At 44.0% G+C, this 20,598-nt stretch overlaps 1 protein-coding gene across 2 annotated transcripts in view; it reads left to right on the plus strand.

The window, feature by feature from the left end:
* PPARGC1A (PPARG coactivator 1 alpha) overlaps window positions 1-20,598 on the plus strand; it is a 278,682-nt gene that overhangs the window by 49,449 nt on the left and 208,635 nt on the right. The window lies entirely within an intron of this gene.

Below are 20,598 nucleotides of genomic sequence, written 5' to 3' on the forward strand. Positions count from 1 at the left end.
CAGTAGGAGGTCACCAGCGGTTTTCCGTCAAGTTGTTGTTTCCTGAGAAATCTCAGGTAGTATAATCTCTGCTGGGCCCTTTTGACCAGGGCTGCCATGTGAGTTGCCCCAGGTCAGGTCCTCTTTTTATGACAACACCCAGAAACTTAAAACTGGCCACTTGCTCCATTCAGTCTCCATTGATAACCGAGGGCTGGATGTCTGATCTATTCCTTCTGTAGTCCACTGTAATAAGCTCCTTGGTCTTATTGGTGTTAAGCAGGTGTCGCTTCCTGCAGGCACTACTGCTGGTTCGCTCATGTGTGCATGCTACATGCGCATGCGTGCTTTGCGTGCATGCCCAGTGCAATGAAAATTGTTCTTGCACATGCGTAGAACCCAAAAAACAAACATGGCAGCTGCCCGGAGAACTGGAGAGCCGAGGTGGCGCAGTGGTTAGGGTGCAGTACTGCAGGCCACTTCAGCTGACTGTTATCTGCAGTTCAGCGGTTCAAATCTCACCGGCTCAAAGGTTGACTCAGCCTTCCATCCTTCCAAGGTGGGTGAAATGAGGACCCAGACTCTGGGGGAGATATGCTGACTCTGTAAACCGCTTAGAGACGGCTGAAAGCCCTAGGAAGCGGTATATAAGTCTAACTGCTATTGCTATTGTTTTGGGGGCGTGGCAGGTCTGGGTCACTGCTTCTTCCAGTGACTCTCTCCGCCAAACCACTACCGGTTTGACCGAACCAGTGGGAGCCCACCACTGGTGTTAAGGGCCAAGTTATTATCTCCATAAATGAGGCTCTTGATGGTGGTGGGATTGTTTTTGAAGGCCATCTGCTGGGAGATAGGTGGGCTTCCTTGGTCAGTTGGTGGGCCAATATGAGAATGGACCACTGGACCAACATGTTTATATGTCCGTATTCTTAATTCTGCTGTAAAATGATACGGCGTTCTGTTTTCAGTTAGCAGGAAAGGGAAGATTGGGCTGTCAACATCATCTTAGATTGTTGATGTCCATAAAATTAGATTCACATTTCAAAGGGACAATTAGGCTGGGCTTGCAATGACATTAATTAATGTACGAAACGAATTCCCTAAACAACTTCCGTTCCAGAGGTCAGCCGGAGGGATCACAGCCAGCAATTAGACTGCTCCGGAACGTATTAATAAGTCCAGACAACCAGCCATCTCTACTGCTGAAGCACTTGTAAAAGATTCTTTCGACACTCACAACAGGTGGAAACCACACTGGAGAGAAAACTGGCCCTTCACAACCTCAACCCTTTCCTACATCGTGGGGAAAAAAACACACCTGGATTTGACCAGGGATGTCAAAGTGGATTTCTTCAAGGGCCGGATCAGCATTGTAGTTCTCCTCTGCGGGCCAGATGTGTGTGTGGGGGTGGAAGATGCGACGGACACCTCCTGCAACACTCTGCTGGCCAAAATGGGGCACGGGGGGACCTCACGAAGCCCCCTGGACCCTATTTTGGTTGCCAGAGGCGCAGCAGGCTGCTCCTTTGATTGTCAGGGTTCCAAATAGCATCCAAAAATTAAATCAGAGTCCAAGGCAAAGGACTGCTCAAAGTTCCAATTTATTAAGAGAGCCACGTTGGCACATCTGGGGAAACCCAAATCTGAAAGCTTCCCGGTTTTCCCCACCCAGTTGAAAGTTCAAGATCTTGCCCCCACACCCACAAGCCCATCGCATAGTCCAATCTCCCACTACCATGCTGGCAGCTTCCACCCATCCAGTTCTGGTCAGGTGCAGAGGTGCAGAGACAAAGGATGACCTTGGTTTTCTAGAAAGAATGTTGTTATGGCTACATATCATCTAACTCCGTACAATCCCATTTTCCCACAGTAGAAAATGCATAGAAGAATAATAGAAAGCGTGGCAGGCCTGAGGTCCAGAAGAAAATATAACTGCAGGCCTGACATTGATATTTTCAGCCCTGCGGGGTGTCAAACTCTGCCAAGGGCCAGAGTTTGACACCCCTGATTCAGACAATACGGACAGCTGAATTCACATATTGTTGTGAGAGAAACACAGATGTCCTCTCTATGTGGGCCAACATAACGTCCCCTGAATTGTGACTGAGGAAGGGTGCAAAACACAGACTACATAACACGTAGTGACAGGGCCTACAATGTAGGTTTTGCTGGATTCCCATCTGCAAAATATGTAGTAAACTTAGATACACATTTGCAAACTCCCTGTTAACGTTTTGGAATTCCGTGGTTTGAATTGTACCCGTGTCCCTTTTTTCTTCTCTTACTGGAACGGGTTGAACATGTCATACGATAAATAAATACATCCATAGATAAATAACCAATACAGTACAGTCGTAAACAGTGTTCAGATTGAGGGAAAGTAGGGATGCAGCGGCTCAGTAGCTAAGCCGCTGAGCTTGTCGATCAAAAAGGTCGGCAGTTCGGCGGTTCGAATCCCAAGCACCGCGTAACGGAGGGAGCTCCCGTGACTTGTCCCAGCTTCTGCCAACTTAGCAGTTCAAAAAATGCAAATAGAAAAATAGAGGCCACCTTTGGTGGGAAGGGAACAGCGTTCCGTGCGCCTTTGGCGTTGAGTCATGCCAGCCACATGACCATGGAGACGTCTTCAGATAGCGCTGGCTCTTCGGCTTTGAAACGGAGATGAGCACTGCCCTCTAGAGTCGGCAACAACTAGCACATATGCGCGAGGGAAACCTTTACCTTAAAGCGGAGGCCACAATGTTGGTGTTAAATTTTAAAGTTGATAACATTGGGGTTGCAGATGTTTATATATATCCAGCTGCCTTATAAACCCAAGGAGGTTATCTGAAATAGCATTCCTAATTTTTTGGGGATTGGTGAGTGGATTTATATTCATAGATAAGTGTGTCTGTCAGTGTGCCTGCATGTGTCCAATGTCTCTTCTATGTAATTAAATCTTAATTTAAAAAAAACACAACAACCTGGCTTAAGTTTGCTTTGTGTAGTTTTTGTTCATGCTACAGTAAAAGCAGGATTCTCTCTTAATCCCTCTTGAGCTGCAGTCTGGTGTGTGTGTGTGTGTGTGTGTGTGTGTGTGTGTGTGTGTGTGTGTGTGTGTGTTTGTGTGTCTGTGTTTAAACACCACAGATAAAAAGCAACTTCTCCTCCTAATCCAGCATTTCAACTATGGTTTACTTTCAAATTTAAATACGTCTCTTCAGTCTGCTCCTCCGAGGAGCATCTTGGGTGGAAAAGAAAGAACATATTTATTCCCGCTTTGCCAAAAAGGATCCTTTCTAACTCAGAAAGAGAAAGAAAAAAAAATAATGCCCTTTGCAAGGGAAAATGTCCTCTGGGCTACACATTTACCTTTTATTTCAAAAACGTGGCTGGGAGTAGGAGGCATAGAATGCCCACCGTTGTTAAATAGCAGCACATACAAGCACCTGCTTTCCGGGAGTTAGTTATGTGAGTGGCATATTTCTCTTGCTGTGGAATGGAATAAATACAGATTAACAGAGTTGGAAGGGACCTTGTAGGTCATCTAGTCCAACCCCCCCTCTGCCCAAGCAGGAGACCCTACACCATTTCTGACAGATGGCAGTCCAGTCTCTTCTTTTTTTTGTCAAAATGCTTTTTTTATTTTCCATTTTCATAACATACAATCCCATGTATACTATTACATAGCCAATATCCTATTGTATTAAGTAGTAATTACATCAGTTCCTCTTGTCATCAACGCCCAGAAAGATAAAAACCCATTATTAACTCTTCTGCTCTCCATACACCTCTTTCTTCTGCCTCTCTCCTACCTCCTTTCTTCCCTCCATCATCCTTTCCTACTCTACTTCCCCTTCCTTTCTCCTTCTCCTCTCTCTGCATTCCACTCCTCCTCATCTTCCCCCCTTACCCTCTCTCCTATCCCTCTCTTCCCGTCTTTCTTCTCTCCTCTGTTTCCCTCTCTTCCTCTCATTGGTGTATTTCCGCTTCTGAGCAAACTCCATTCTATGTTGATGGTATTTATGCTTCCATATCAATATATTTAACATATTAGATCTTCTGCTCTCCATACACCTCTTTCTTCTGCCTCTCTCCTACCTCCTTTCTTCCCTCCATCCTCCTTTTCTGCTCTACTTCCCCTTCCTTTCTCCTTCTCCTCTCTCTCCATTCCACTCCTCCTTATCCTCCACATCTTCCCCCCTTACCCTCTCTCCTATCCCTCTCTTCCCATCTTTCTTCTCTCCTCTGTTTCCCACTCTTCCTCTCATTGGTGTATTTCCGCTTCTGAGCAAACTCCATTCTATGTTGATGGTATTTATGCTTCCATATCAATATACTTAACATATCTTAGTTTTAAAGAAGAAATAAGAGAAGACAGTATACATGTGCAATCATATTACTTTAAAATCTAACATCCCTCGTCAAGCCTAATATACTTCCCTTCCTGCCCCCCTCTCCCCAACCCCCCCCCCACCATCCAGTCTCTTCTTGAAAGCCTCCAAGGATGAAGCTCCCACAACTTCTGAAGGCAACTTCTGTTCCATGGGTTGATCGTTCTCAATGACAGGAAATTCCTCCTTATTTCCAGGTTGAATCTCTCCTTGCTCGGTTTCCATCCATTGTTCTTTGTCTTTGCCAGATAAATTCCATCAATCGATCAGAAAGGGGCTGGAAGGGGCCTTGGAGCTCTTCTAGTCCAACCCCTTGCTCAAGCGGGAGACCCTATACCATTTCATACAAGTCACTGTCCAGGCTCTTCTTAAAATCCTCCAGGGATGGAACACCCTCAACTTCTGGAGGCAACTTCTGTTCCACTGGTTAATTGTCCTCACTGTTATGAAGTTTATTTCTAGTTTGATTTTTTTCTTGATTAGTTTTCAACCATTGTTTCTTGCCTTCTGGTGCTTTGGAAAGTAGCTTGACCCTTTCCTCTCTGGTGCAGCTCCTCAAATATTGGAAGATGCTCTCCTGTCTCCCCTGGTCCTTCTCTTCCCTAGACTAGCCAGGCCCAGTTCCTGCAACCGTTCATCGTATGTTTGAGCTCCAATCCTCTAATCATCTTAGTTGCTCTTCTCTGCACTCTTTCTAGAGTCTCAACATCTTTTTTATAGTGGGATGACCAAAATTGGATGAAGTCTTCTAGGTGTGGTCTTACTAAGGCTTTGTAGGGTGGTATTAGGACCTCCCTTGATCTGGATTGCATTCCTCTGTTAATGCAATTTAAGATTGTGTTGGCTTTTTCGGCTGCCGCCTCACACTGTTGTGCTCATATTTAACTGCTTGTCCACTAAGACTCCAAGATCCCACTCAGAGTTTCTCTGTAGATCTGGAAGTGCTGAAGTTGGGAGAAGGAAGGGTCGCAGATAAGCAGGGATCTCATCTTCCACCATTTCCCCATTTTTTGGGGGTGGGGGGGAAATAATCACCGGGAGACCCAATTTGATTAACTCTATTTGTGTTTGCAGACTATATCCTTTGATATGCGGATTAGCTCTGGTCCACTTACTTGAGGGTTTGAGGAAGTTTGAGTCAAAGATTTTTCTCTTTTGACTTGATTTATCTAGTGGAGTTGCTGTTTCTCAGACTGTTGTGGTTTCTGGTAGGTTTTAAGGGAGGATGGAAATAGTACAAAGAATAAAACGTATGTTGATGCGAAACTTTCTGACAGGGAAGAGGAGAAGAGCTTGAGCAAGTGACTGTAGAGTTGAAAGTATTTTCCCTTGAGAAATTGCATTTTGCAGTTGACCAAGAGAGAAATAAAAGAAGTACAGCAGTTGCTTGAAAAGCAAGATTGATCAGACATCTCCTGCGTACAGTTCTTATGGAAATCTACCTCAACCTATCTGTCGTTATATTTTATCCTATTTTAAAGTCACATTTTAAGGGAAAGAGATCTTATAAGCACCAGGGCAGTGAACCTCGATGGCTCACCACATTTTTTGTATGAGACACGCCGGCTGCGAAGGATTAGCAGTAATAATAGATAAAGTAAATGTTTCCCTAGCATCTGTGCTAGTCGTTCCTGCCTCTTGGGGGCGGTGCTCATCTCCGTTTCAAAGCCAAAGAGCCAGCGCTGTCTGAAGACGTCTCCGTGGTCATGTGGCCAGCATGACTCAACACCGAAGGCGCATGGAACGCTGTTCCCTTCCCACCAAAGGTGGTTCCTATTTTTCTACTTGCATTTTTTACGTCCTTTCGAACTGCTAGGTTGGCAGAAGCTGGGACAAGTCACGGGAGCTCACTCCATTACGTGGAGCTGGGGATTCGACCCGCTGACCCGTCGACCTTTCTGATCAACAAGCTCAGCGTCTTAGCCGCTGAGCCACCACATCCTATATAATAACATCAGTATTATTATGCTATAATACTGTCACCTCAAATTGGAGCATATCAATTTAATTAACAAATAGTCAATAAATAAATAAACCACAATATTGAATTGAATCCAAACACACGGATTTCTGTTGCTGTCAAAGGAACGTTTAGTTTTCTTTGTAAAATATAAGCAGTTGAGCCCATGAATTGCAAGAAGAAGAACAAAAATGAACAACAATTGCAAAATTCGTCCAGATTTGCACACTTGATACAAATCTATTTCTACGTTTGAATAATAGACCAGAGTAGAAGTTACTTTTGAAAGCAAGAGAGAAAAAATTCCCACCCACCCCTTAAAGTAAATGGTAGCCTCTGCAGAATGGGGATTAAAGGAAAAGATTAAATTGTTAATTTTAGTTTAAACACCGAAGCTAAAAATAACATGTTGAAAATTCTAAAAGCATATTCTCAAATAAAGGGTAATATTAACAATGAGAAGCCTGCCTTGATTTCGAAATGCTGAAGGGTAAGAGATGAAGTGAGACTCCAATTCCATCATCTAGATGGAGCAACCTGCAGAAGGGCCTCTTCTGACCTACCATATTTTTCAGAGTATAAGAGCCGAGGTGGAGCAGTGGTTAAATGCAGCACTGCAGGCTACTTCCGCTGACTGCAGTTCTGCAGTTCGGCTGTTCAAATCTCACCGGCTCAGGGTTGACTCAGCCTTCCGTCCTTCCGAGGTGGGTAAAATGAGGACCCGGATTGTTGTTGGGGGCGATATGCTGACTCTGTAAACCGCTTAGAGAGGGCTGAAAGCCCTAGGAAGCGGTATATAAGTCTAACTGCTATTGCTATTGCACCAAGATTTTGCAGAGGCAAATTAGAAATTTTTTTTTTGCACTCTGCATATCTCCCCCAAATGCCCTGTTTTTTGCACCCCCCTTTTTTTTGAAAAAGGGCATTAATAACCTTTAGGAGGCTTGTAGAGTGCTCTTGGGGGGGTGGAGGCCCCCAAAATGAGCAAAAAACAGCCTGTTTTTTTGCAAAAATGGGCCGTTTTTTGTCAAAAAAGGGGCATGCATACTCTTTAGGAGATTTATAGAGTGCTACTGGGGGCTGGGGAGGGGCAAACATCAGCCTGTTTTTCACTCATTTCTGCCCTCCCCAGCCCCCAGGAGCACTCTGGAAGCCTGCTAAAGGCTCTGCACGGCCATTTTGGTGAAGGGGGCGGGGCTTCAGGAGGCCAAAAATGCTGTATTCAGTGTATAAGACGCACCCAGGATTTTCAGCCTCTTGTTTGAAGGAAAAAGGTATGTCTTATACTCCAAAAAATACGGTAGGCTTCCCGAGAGCATGAAGCAAACTCTTTGTCCCGACCAAAATCCCTTTTATTAATTGACTGTGAATTCTGCTCATTCACATCCAGCAAAGTCTTTCGAAGGAGGATTTACAGTCACAGACCTTATCTGGCTTGGAGAGCTGCCAGGTTGATATCTGCAGAACTTGGCAAGGAGCCTCGGAGAGTCACGAATCAATGAAGTGAACTAATGGTCTCCTGCAAACTCCCCCTTCGTTCCTCTTTTATTGCCTCTGGGAGGGGTCATTCACCGTCCACCTGTGTCCCAAGTCAACCCATGCTCCTTAGCTGTTCCCTTTGTCTGGCCACTCTGCGCATGCGCACGCTGGGAACAGGCTCCAGTTGTTCTTCTGCCCCAATGAACTCTGACTCAATTTGCCCATGTCCCAGTCTTCTCCTCCTTTCTTTCTGTGTCTTTCTTCTTTTCCATGATAAGAAGCAGATTTAGATAGCTGGGTGGGTGGTGGGAAAAATTGTAAGTGGCAAACTCTACAATGTCACAACTTGGAGCAAATTGTTAGAAGCAATTCACAAATGGATTGGAATTAAATTTGCTGGCCTTTCTTGCATAGTTCTGGTTGCAGTTTTGTAGCATGGAAGCTTTTTTAAAAAGATTATTTTTAATGATGATGATGATGATGGTTATTATTATTTTGAGTTTTGCCAGGAGAGGAAATGGTCAGAAGTGAACTTGGCTGAACTCTGCCAGGGAAGGAAGCTTTCCACTCTGCCTGGGAGGCAGCTCGCAGATGGCGCCCTGACCTCTGGCTTTCCTTGGGATAATCCCCTGCATCTGGAGAGTGGGATCCCTCTGGCCAGCGTGGCTTTTCTTACATACGGGCAGCTGTGCCACTTGTGCCAAGATGTGCTGAACCCAGGTCTTTGCTCCAATGGGAATAGAGGCAATGTAGGTCAGGGAGAAGGAAGGCAACAATTCTGCCCTACTCGGTGTGTGTGTGTGTCTCTGTGTGTGTGTATCTATATATCTGCATCTGTATCTGTATGTATGTTACGTATCAATCAATCATATATCTATCTCTATAGCTATATCACCTATCTTTCTCTATCCTATCTGTCTGTCTCTCTGTCTGTATATCTATCTATCTTTCTTTCTTTCTTTCTTTCTTTCTTTCTTTCTTTCTTCTCTCTATCTGTCAATCAATCAATCATATTTCTATCTCTATAGCTATATCATCTATCTTTCTCTATCCTATCTGTCTGTCTCTCTGTCTGTATATCTATCTATCTATCTATCTTTCTTTCTTTCTTTCTTTCTTCTCTCTATCTGTCAATCAATCAATCATATTTCTATCTCTATAGCTATATCATCTATCTTTCTCTATCCTATCTATCTCCTATCTATCTATCTATCTATCTATCTATCTATCTATCTATCTATCTATCTATCTCCCTCTCCCTATCTATCCATCCCACCTCTATATCTATATATTTATCTATTTACCTATCAATCAATCATAAAGCCAACTCCTTCTCCCGACAAAATCCCCTTTTATTAATTGACTGTGAATTCCGCTCCTTCACATCCAGCAAAGTCTTTCAAGGGAGGATTTACAGTCACAGACCTTCTCTGGCTTGGAGAGCTGCCAGGCTGATCTCTGCAGAACTTGGCAAGGAGTCTCGGAGAGTCACGAACCAATGAAGGGAACTGATTGCCTCCTGCAAACTCCACTCCCCTTTCGCTCCTCTTTTATTCCCTCTGGGAGGGGCCATTCACCATCCACCTGTGGCCTGATTCCCAAGTCGACCCCTGTTCTTTAGCGCTTCCCTTCGCCTGGCAGCTCTGTGCATGCGCACACTGGGAACAGGCTCCAGCTGTTCTTCTGCCCCACTGATGTCTGACTCTGAAGGCAGCTAATAACCGGCATACAGCCCTGGCCCCCTCTCTGCCTCCGACACAGAGCCCTCACCAGAGCCTCCCCCAGACTCCAGGACTGGCCCATGTTACTCCCCAACCTCCTCTCTGTCCGACTGTGCTGCCAGCTTTCCTGGCAGGCCACAACGCATTGTTCATAATTCTCTTTGCAGAAGAGAAATTGGCATTAAATTATGAGAAATTGCACTGCTGTATCATAACTCTGGTCTGCGTTGAGAAATCCCACGTGGAAAGCTCGCCGAGTTTATTATTCCCTACCAGTGTCCTAGTAGCAAATTCCCACGTCTCTCACTTTCATCTCCAAGAGCCGAGAAAGACCAGGAGGGTAATATAAATCACCAGTGTCCGTGAAATGGATAATATTTCTCAGCAGGGATTGAGTCTTTAAGAGGCCTGGCTTGTGTTCTTAGTTGCGTTCAAACCACAAACGGAGGGTGTTATTTATATTTCTTAAAGGGCAGATGGCAGTTTCTTATCATTAACCCAGTGTTGTAGTAATTACTTCAGCAACACAATCTAACCTAAATGTGTATTAGTTTTGCTTTCTATAATCTAATATGCATTAATAGTGCAACAGGCTGGGCTTACTAATGACTACATTAATACATACGATGTGCATATTATAGTTCGTAGCTTTATTTATATTGCATAATTTTCTCTAATGTGTTTTGGGTTGACAATCAAAATCCATAATGAATTAGCAAGTGAAGTGTCCTGGCGGGGAGAACGTTGTCTCTTTGGCTGCTTCTCATAAGCTGTCCAAAATTGTTGATTGAAATTATTAATGTAACTTAAAGATCATCACCAGGCATTTTTTTTTGAACCAATAAAACTTGTATGCTTGTATTTCAAGTGTGAAGTTGTTAAAGAAGTCAGATCACAGCTGGCTCCTTATTTGGGACGGGGGTGACTCCTAAAATAGACAGAGAGTGGAACTTAATGAAGAAAAGGTGATTTTGTTCTGCTATGCATTATCGGAAGGGACCTTGGAGGTCTTCTAGTCCAACCCTCTGCTCAAGTAAGAAACCCTATATCATTTCAGACAGGTGGCTGTCCAGTCTCTTCTTAAAAACTCCAGTGATGGGGCACCCAAACTTCTGAAGGCAACTTCTGCTCCACTGGTTAATTGTCCTCACCCTTAGGAAATTTCTCCTTAGTTCTAAGTTGCTTCTCTCCTTGATGAGTTTCCACCCATTGCTTCTTGTTCTACCCTCAGGTGCCTTGGAAAATAAGTTGGCCTCTTCTTCTTTGGGGCAGCCCCTCAAATACTAGAATGCTGCCATCATGTCCCCCCTAGTCCTCCTTTTCTCTAGACTGGCCATACCCAATTCCTGCAACCGTTCTTCATATGTTTTAGTCTCCAGGCCTTTAATCATCTCAGTTGCTCTTCTCTGCACTTTTTACAAAGTCTCAACATCTTTTTTGTAATGTGGTGACCAAAATTGGATGCAAGTATTCCAGTACTAAGGCTTTATAAAACGGTAATAATACCCTGAGGACAAATTCATTTTTTTAAACTACCGGTTCCGTGGGCGTGGCTTAGTGGGCGTGGCAGGGTAAGGATACTGTAAAATCTCTATTCCCTCCCCACTCCAGGGAAGGATATTGTAAAATCCCCATTCTCTCCCCACTCCAGGGGAAGGATACTGTAAAATCCCCATTCCCTCCCCACTCCAGGGGAAGGATACTGTAAAATCCCCATTCCCTCCTCTCTCTAGGGGAAGGATACTGTAAAATCCCCATTCCCTCCCCACTCCAGGGGAAGGATACTGTAAAATCCCCATTCTCTCCCCACTCCAGGGGAAGGATACTGTAAAATCCCCATTCTCTCCCCACTCCAGGGGAAGGATACTGTAAAATCCCCATTCTCTCCCCACTCCAGGGGAAGGATACTGTAAAATCCCCATTCTCTCCCCACTCCAGGGGAAGGATACTGCAAAATCCCCATCCCTCCCGACTCCAGGGGAAGGATACTGTAAAATCCCCATTCCCTCCCCACTTCAGGGGAAGGATACTGTAAAATCCCCATTCCCTCCCCACTCCAGGGGAAGGATACTGTAAAATCCCCATTCTCTCCCCACTCCAGGGGAAGGATACTGTAAAATCCCCATTCCCTCCCCACTCCAGGGGAAGGATACTGTAAAATCCCCATTCTCTCCCCACTCCAGGGGAAGGATACTGTAAAATCCCCATTCCCTCCCCACTTCAGGGTAAGGATACTGCAAAATCCCCATTCCCTCCCCACTCCAGGGGAAGGTTATTGCAAAAATCTCCATTCTCTCCCCACTCCAGGGGAAGGATACTGTAAAATCCCCATTCCCTCCCCACTCCAGGGGAAGGATACTGTAAAATCCCCATTCTCTCCCCACTCCAGGGGAAGGATACTGTAAAATCCCCATTCCCTCCCCACTTCAGGGGAAGGATACTGTAAAATCCCCATTCCCTCCCCACTCCAGGGGAAGGATACTGTAAAATCCCCATTCTCTCCCCACTCCAGGGGAAGGATACTGTAAAATCCCCATTCTCTCCCCACTCCAGGGGAAGGATACTGTAAAATCTCCATTCCCTTCCCACTCCAGGGGAAGGATACTGTAAAATCTCCATTCTCTCCCCACTCCAGGGGAAGGATACTGCAAAATCCCCATTCTCTCCCCACTCCAGGGGAAGGATACTGTAAAATCCCCATTCCCTCCCCACTCCAGGGGAAGGATACTGCAAAATCCCCATCCCTCCCGACTCCAGGGGAAGGATACTGCAAAATCCCCATTCTCTCCCCACTCCAGGGGAAGGATACTGCAAAATCCCCATTCTCTCCCCACTCCAGGGGAAGGATACTGTAAAATCTCCATTCTCTCCCCACTCCAGGGGAAGGATACTGTAAAATCTCCATTCTCTCCCCACTCCAGGGGAAGGATACTGCAAAATCCCCATTCCCTCCCCACTTCAGGGGAAGGATACTGTAAAATCCCCATTCCCTCCCCACTCCAGGGGAAGGATACTGTAAAATCCCCATTCTCTCCCCACTCCAGGGGAAGGATACTGTAAAATCCCCATTCTCTCCCCACTCCAGGGGAAGGATACTGTAAAATCCCCATTCCCTCCCCACTCCAGGGGAAGGATACTGTAAAATCCCCATTCTCTCCCCACTCCAGGGGAAGGATACTGTAAAATCCCCATTCTCTCCCCACTCCAGGGAAAGGATACTATAAAATCCCCATTCCCTCCCCACTCCAGGGGAAGGATACTGTAAAATCCCCATTCCCTCCCCACTCCAGGGGAAGGATACTGTAAAATCCCCATTCTCTCCCCACTCCAGGGAAAGGATACTATAAAATCCTCATTCCCTCCCCACTCCAGGGGAAGGATACTGCAAAATCCCCATTCTCTCCCCACTCCAGGGGAAGGATACTGTAAAATCTCCATTCTCTCCCCACTCCAGGGGAAGGATACTGCAAAATCTCCATTCCCTTCACACTCCAGGGGAAGGTTATTGCAAAAATCTCCATTCCCTCCCTACTCTGGTGCCAGCCAGAGGTGGAATTTGCTGGTTCTCCGAACTACTCAAAATTCCCGCTACCTGTTCCTCCAGAACCTGCCAGAACCTGCTGAATTTCCCCCCTGCTAATAGCTCACATGATTTTGATGTCTCTGCCTCTGTTTATCCAACCAAGGATTAGATTGGCTTTTCTGGCTGCGTTTTTCGTGGGAAAGAAGGACAGACCTCCCCTCCACTTTCCCTTAAAGGGAGATGATGGTTGCTGGCTTAGCCAAACATCCGTGGAATGTTGATGGAAGTGCAAATCGCGGCCTCTGGAATTTTCACACGTTGGTGGGAAGCGATAGACCTTTATCTAAAATATGCAGCTGCCACTGAATATCTTTGCTGAATACTTCACGGTGGTGGAGGAAAACACAAGGAAAGGAACTTTCAGTGAGAGGTTTCATACATTTATGTCAGGGAAGGGGCCCAGTAGGAGCCCAAGTTATCATCTGAAGTCATCTGTGGTGACTAGAGATAAGAATCATTTTTTTAAAAAAAATAAGAGAGATGGTGGAAAGAGAAAGAATCCCAGGTGGGAAAGTCGGGCTTCTGATTTTACAGCCTGCAGGCAAATGATTCCGTTAATTGCTCTACTACCCCTCCTAAAAACAAATACGCCTTTAGACATGCGTGCAATTCAGTGTTTAGAAGTGAAGCAAGGCCTCCCTTGCCTGTATAATTGCAAGAAGCTTGTTTCTGTCGACAAACAGAATGGAAGAGTTCAAAGAGGAGAAGTTCTATTATTATTTACACCGTTCTTGCTCCAGGTCTTTGAGCCTCGGGGTTCAGGTGGCAGTGTGGTGTGGTGTGGAAAAATTAAAAGTGGGGCAATTCAAACCCAAGAACTTCCATCCAGCTTGGAAGTCTCCTGCTCCATCCATCCATCAGTCTACCCATCCATCTATTCATTGATCCTTCCCTCCCTCCCTCCACTCCTCCATCCATCCATTCATCTATTAATTTTTCCAACCACCCACCCATCCTTCCATCCATCCATCTACCCATCAATCCATCTATACCTCCTTTCACTCCTCCATCCATTCATTCATCTATCCATTGATCCAACCACCCACTCACCCATCCTTCCTTCCATCCATCCATCTACCCATCAATCCATCTATACCTCCTTTCACTCCTCCATCCATCCATTCATCTATCCATTGATCCATCAATCCCTCCATCCACTCATCCATCCATCCATTCATCTATCCTTCCATCCATCCATCCATCTACCCATCGATCCATCAATCCCTCACTCCCTCCACTCTATCCATTGATTCAACCACCCATTCACCCATCCTTCCTTCCATACATCCATCTACCCATCAATCCATCTATCCCTCCATCCACTCCTCCATCCATCTATCCATTGATCCAACCACCCACCCACTCACCCATCCTCCCATCCATCCATCCATCCATCCATCCATCTACCCATCGATCCATTAATCCCTCACTCCCTCCACTCTATCCATTGATTCAACCACCCACTCACCCATCCTTCCATCCATCCATCCATTTCTCCACCCATCTATCCACTTATCAATCAATTTATCAATCCCCCCATCCATGTCTGCAAAACCACCAAGCTCAGAGAGCACCAAGGACCTCACAGTTCTCCTCCTGCTCCTCCTCCTTCTCCTTACTGCAAATCCCATCCCCTTCTACTACTACTATTTAGTTGGATCATGAAACATCTGCAAGAAAGCAAGAAAGTTCAAGAGGGCACCAAGGACCCCACAGTCCTCCCTCCTCCCCCCCCTCCTCCCCTCCTCTCTGCCAACACTCCCTTCCTTCTAGCACTGATGATGTTATTTAGTTTGGGTCATGAAAGAGCTGTAAGAAAACAGCCAAGCTCAGAGAGCAGCAAGGACCCACTCAAACGAAGAAGGTCATTGAACACCAATGACTTTACAGTTGAACCTTCAACCGACATAATCTCCTCCTTTTGGAGCTTTCTCTGCTGTCCATTAGTTCCAAGGCAATTTTTTGATAGTAAGAAAAAGTTCTGTAACGTCCTGAAATTTTCTGAAGGAATGGATGAATCTACACGATGGCTGTTCTCATCTCACCTTGACATACTGCTTAATTCACTTAAGCCTGGGAACATTTATGGATAGATCGATAGATAAATAAATAAGGGATATTTTGAGATACCAGAAGTTGCATAGTCTTGAATAATAATAATAATAATAATAATAATAATAATAATAATAATAATAATAATAATAATAATAAACTTGTTCTCTAGGCAGGGAGATCTTTAACAAAGGATCTGAAAGCCGTATTTTATCTCCACCTCTCGCTGCTCACAGCCATTTTTGGCAAAGTGTGGGTCTGCTCTATTAAAAACCCTTCCATCATGCTTGTTCACGATTTAGCACTCATAAAAAAGGAGCGGATCAGAAAGAAAACATATCCATCCATTATAATTATTGCACTTTCCTGATCTCACCTTTTAAAAAAAAAAACACCTTTTCCTCTCCCTTATCTGCGTCCCGTAGTGCTTATTTTAAAGCGTAAGGCGGATGAATTAAAATGCAAAACGCATAATTCCAAAAGAACGTCATTTGGCATGATTCACTGATTGGCTTTTCTTTTTATATTTTGTTAAGCACACCCCGATCCCCATCCTAACATTTGGTAAATATCCTGTTTTCCCCGCCCCCCCCCAAAATAAGACCTCCCCGGATAATAAGCCCAATTGGGCTTTTGAGCGCATGCGCTAAAACAGTGTTTCTCAACCTTGGCGACTTTAAGTCCTGTGGACTTCAAATCCCAGAATCCCCCAGCCAGCTGTGGGAGCTTCATCATTTGAGACTTTCAAGAAGAGACTGGGCTGCCCTCTGTCAGAAATTGTCTAGGGTCTGCAGCTTGGGCAGGGGGTTGGACTAGATGACCTCCAAGGTCCCTTCCAACTCTGTTAATAATAATAATTCTTTATTGTCAGTGCACAACACGTACAATGAGATTGATTGCGCTCCCTCCCCCAACGCAATGCAACTCACAGTGAAGACCCCCCCAAAAAAGTATCTAATCTATAATATCTCTTAAAAGAAATAGTTGGGTATATTTCTCATGGATTCACATTGCCTGAATATCTTTTTTCTAACCCGATTAGAAAACTAAGAACGGGGCAAACTCTCTCTCTCTTTTTGTCAGGTTAAATTTCAGTTTTTTTTTGTCATACTTGGATTCCTTTATGTTTTCAAAATGTGGATTTGCTTATAGTTCAGTGGTGGGTTTCAAAAGTTTTTTGGAACTTCTTCTGTAGGTGTGGCCTGCTTTCCGGGTCCACTGGTGGAACCTCTTCTAACCGGTTCGGTAGATTTGACAAACCGGTTCAACCGAATAGGTGCAAACTGGTAGGAACCCAGCTCTGTTATAGTTAAATGTTGAGACACAGAAAGTTTATTTGAATGTATTGCCTTGTTTGCAGTTCACACACTATTTAAGCTTTTTACATGAATATGTATAATCAAGTCCCAGAAATATGATTGTTGCAATACACCGTTCATCCGAAAACTGACTCTTAACAGGCCAATAACAAAACATCACAGAAAATGTTGAACAAGATAATTGAAGGAAGAAAGGAAAAATACTTTATCAAAACGTAACAGAAAATGTAAACAAACAGTATTTACTTGCCAAAGAATTGTGTGTGGGGGAAATCTATAAAGAATAAAGGCCTGTTTTAAAGCAGCCGTTATAAATTTCGGAAAGACAAATAAAAATAACAAAGGTCAGGCTGAAAGAAAAGGAACCAGCTCCACCTTTTCTTAATATATGGATTTTTTTTTTTTTTAAAGAAAAGCTTCGAGGCATTGGCGGATAATATTAGCATATTAGGAGTAATTGCAATGAATATGGAAAAGGTTAAACAGGAGGGTATTACATTTTATTTTATGGTAATGGTGTACCAAAAAAAAAGAAGAGAAGTTCAAAAGGAAACTTCCCCATTAAAACTTTGAGGTGAGGTGGTTAAAATGTGAACAAACAAGAATTGGGGTAGGGAACTTGAAAGGGAAAAAATATATAAATATAATTAAATCAGTGTTTCTCAACCTTGGCAACTTGAAGATGTCCGGACTTCAACTTCCAAAATTCCCCAGCCAGCATTCGCTGGCTGGGGAATTCTGGGAGTTGAAGTCCGGACATCTTCAAGTTGCCAAGGTTGAGAAACACTGAATTAAATGAATAAGAATAGGAAAATAAGTGAAGAATTCAAATTTCTCTAATGAAGGATAACGTAAGAGAGCAAGCAAGGAGAGAAACGAGAGACAGAAGAAGTGAGAAGTGGAGGGAACAATTAATCTAATCGTGGGAAAGAACAGCAATCTCAAAGAAAGTAGGACAAATACATTTCCACATAAAGTGCACAGCAGATCTGGCCGTATAGAAAGAGAGACTTTGGCACAGCTCCCAAATCCTTATTGTAAGCAAGCCTTTGTGGCGGAAGGTAGGTCTCTCTCTTAACTAACCCTTACTCAAAGTCTTCCTAAATCCAAAGTGTTGGATACAAAGGAGCCGTGAAGTAGAATGATTGTCCTATTAGTCTACTTTGCCTTTTCTATTGTGGGAAAATGGGAGGGGGGATTGTACGGAGTTAGATGATAGGTAGCCATAACAACATTCTTTCTAGAAAACCAAGGTCATCCTTTGTCTATGCATCTCTGCACCTGACTGGAACTGGATGGGTGGAAGCTGCCAGTGTGGCAGTGGGAGATTGGACCACGGGATGGACTTGTGGGTGTGGGGGCAAGATCTTGAACTTCCAACTGGGTGGAGAAAACTGGGAAGCTTTCAGATTCTGGTTTTCCCAGATATGCCAACATGGCTCTCTTAATCAATTGGAACTTTGAGGAATCTTTTGCCTTGGACTCTGATTTACTTTTGGATGCTATTTGGAACCCTGACAATGATTGAACCCAACAAACCAACAATTTTTTTGGGGGGGTGTCAATTTAAGCCAACAAACAAACCCTACATTTTCATATCTACAAACGTGTGATGGTAAAACATCTGGTCAGGGACAGGAAGGTTAGCCCTGAAATCAAAGGGAGTTTTGATACTGGCCTATTAGTAGCTATTTATCCATAGAGGGGTTGGATTTATTTCCCTTGCGACCATGTAGAGAGACTCTAGGCTAATCTCTCTTGTAGCTCCACCCTAGGTTCTGCCACATCTACTACAATAATCGACTCAGAATATACATTTTAAGACTGCCCTTTGTTGTGGCCCGCTGGCAGCCAGTGGAGCTGGCAGCAGAGTCAGACAGTGAGGGGGTCAGAGAGGAACATGGGCCAGTCCTGGGGGCTGAGGGAAGTTCAGACGAGGGCTCTGCATCGGAGGCAGAGAGGGAGCTAAACAGTGAGGCAGAGGAACAGTTGGAGCCTGTTCCCAGTGTGCGCATGCGCAGAGCTGCCAGAAGACAAGAACAACTAAGAAAGCAGGGTCGACTTGGGAGTAAAGCCACACCTTGGAAGTGATTGGCCCCTCCCATAGGAAGCAAAAGAGGAGCAAAGGGGAGGGGGCTTTTGCAGGAAACAATTCCTTCCTTCGGTCGTTTCAAGAGTGGAAAGTTCTGTTTGTGACTATAAGAGGCTCTGTGCCAAGTTTTGCCTTCCCCTGTGCTTGGAAACTGGTTATCTGGCAGCTCTCCAAGCGAGATAAGGTTCGTGTGGATAAACATTCCTTTGAAAGACTGTTTGCTAAGCCTTGCAGACTCTGAATGAAAGGAATTCACAGTCGTGTAAATAAAAGGGGTTTGCTGGAACCAAGACTTTGCTTCGTGCTTTTTAAGGACGCCTGGGTCAGAACACCCTTATGATTGCTGAGAGCTTAACGTTATCGTGAATAATGCAGGAAACAATTATAGATTTTGTAACATAAATTACGCCAAACATCATCCAGGATCTGAATTTTAGGGCAGCGCTCCTTTCAAAAGTGATTGGAAAAAAGTGTGTTTCTGACTTTTCAGTTGAAGCCGCCTAACTTTTTCCAGGCATTCATACGTTGTCTGAAAAAAAAAAACCCAAAGAGATGTCATCCCTTTTAAATAGGTTAAACGTCTGTAAAGATGAGAGATTCGCTGAACTTAGTAGATAACTGTAATTTTTATGATCCGTTTTATTTTTAGTAACCATCACATAATACATTTTTCTAGATTGACGTGTTTTTTTTCTGTTCCCCCGGTCTTCTTAAATCTGATCTAAAAGTAGCAAAAAAAATATATTTCAGAAATCTTTCAGAAAGTGCAAAATTCTTCGGGGAAGTTTCTTTAAATGAATTCAAAGGGAATGTAATCTTCAAAAATAGACAATATCCATCTTCGGGAAAGATAAAAGTTTAATAAAAAAAAAAACCTTCAACTTTATTTTGATGAGAATGATGTGGAAGGACCAGGATTAGTTTCGATGATTGAAGATAAATAATTCTTTGATTAGAAATCAAGTAAGCATCGGTAGTTCCCAGTTGCAATGGATGGCTGTGAAGGTTGGACTATAAGGAAGGCTGAGCGCCAAAGAATGGAGGCCTTTGAACTCTGGTGCTGGAGGAGAAGACTCCTGCATTGAGTCCCTTGGACTGCAAGGCCATCCAACCGGTCAGTCCTAGAGGAGATCAACCCTGACTGCTCTTTAGAGGGCCAGATCCTGAAGAGGAAACTCAAAGACTTTGGCCACCTAAGGAGAAGGAAGGAAGCCAAAGAATGGAGGCCTTTGAACTCTGGGGCTGGAGAAGAAGACTCCTGCATTGAGTCCCTTGGGCTGCAAGGCCATCCAACTGGTCAGTCCTAGAGGAGATCAACCCTGGCTGCTCTTTAGAAGGCCGGATCCTGAAGAGGAAACTCAAAGACTTTGGCCACCTGATGAGAAGGAAGAAGGACTCCCTGAAGAAGAGCCTCATGCTGGGAACCATGGAGGGCAGAAGAAGAAGAAGGGGACGGCAGAGAAGGAGGGGGCTGGATGGAGTTACTGATGTAGTCGGCGTGAGCTTCAATGGACTCCAGAGGATGGGAGAGGACAGGAAGGCCTGGAGGAACATTCTCCATGGGGTTGTGATGGGTCAGACACGACTTCACAACTAACAACAATCATGAACTGTATGATCTGATTTGATTTGATATGGTTATTAAACTAATTTGTGACCTAAACGAGTCTGAAAGAATGAAGATTTCTACATTTTCATATAGGCAAATACAAGGTGTGACTCCCAGGCCTCTAACTCTTCCCTTTTCAATTTCAAAAACATAATTTAAATATATGTTTTAAAGCGATTCTTTAAAACCTCAAATGCTGAATTCAAGAGATGCATTCTTTTGAAGCTTTTGAACTATAAAAAGCTTTGTTAATTATATTTTTTTTAAAAAACCATTTGATTCATTTTTGAAAAAAACAAATACTGGACTTTTTAGTATTTAAATAATAATACATTATTACTTAGTAAGTATTATATACTGTTGCATATAATTATAAGTACAATTATTAAGTACAATTTTTATTGATGATTTTGTCATCAAGAGCAGTGTTT

This window comes from Thamnophis sirtalis, unplaced genomic scaffold, assembly GCF_051295495.1.
Source record: "Thamnophis sirtalis isolate CommonGarterSnake01/CBP01778 unplaced genomic scaffold, rThaSir2_p1.2 scaffold_10, whole genome shotgun sequence".
Classification (NCBI taxonomy): domain Eukaryota; kingdom Metazoa; phylum Chordata; class Lepidosauria; order Squamata; family Natricidae; genus Thamnophis; species Thamnophis sirtalis.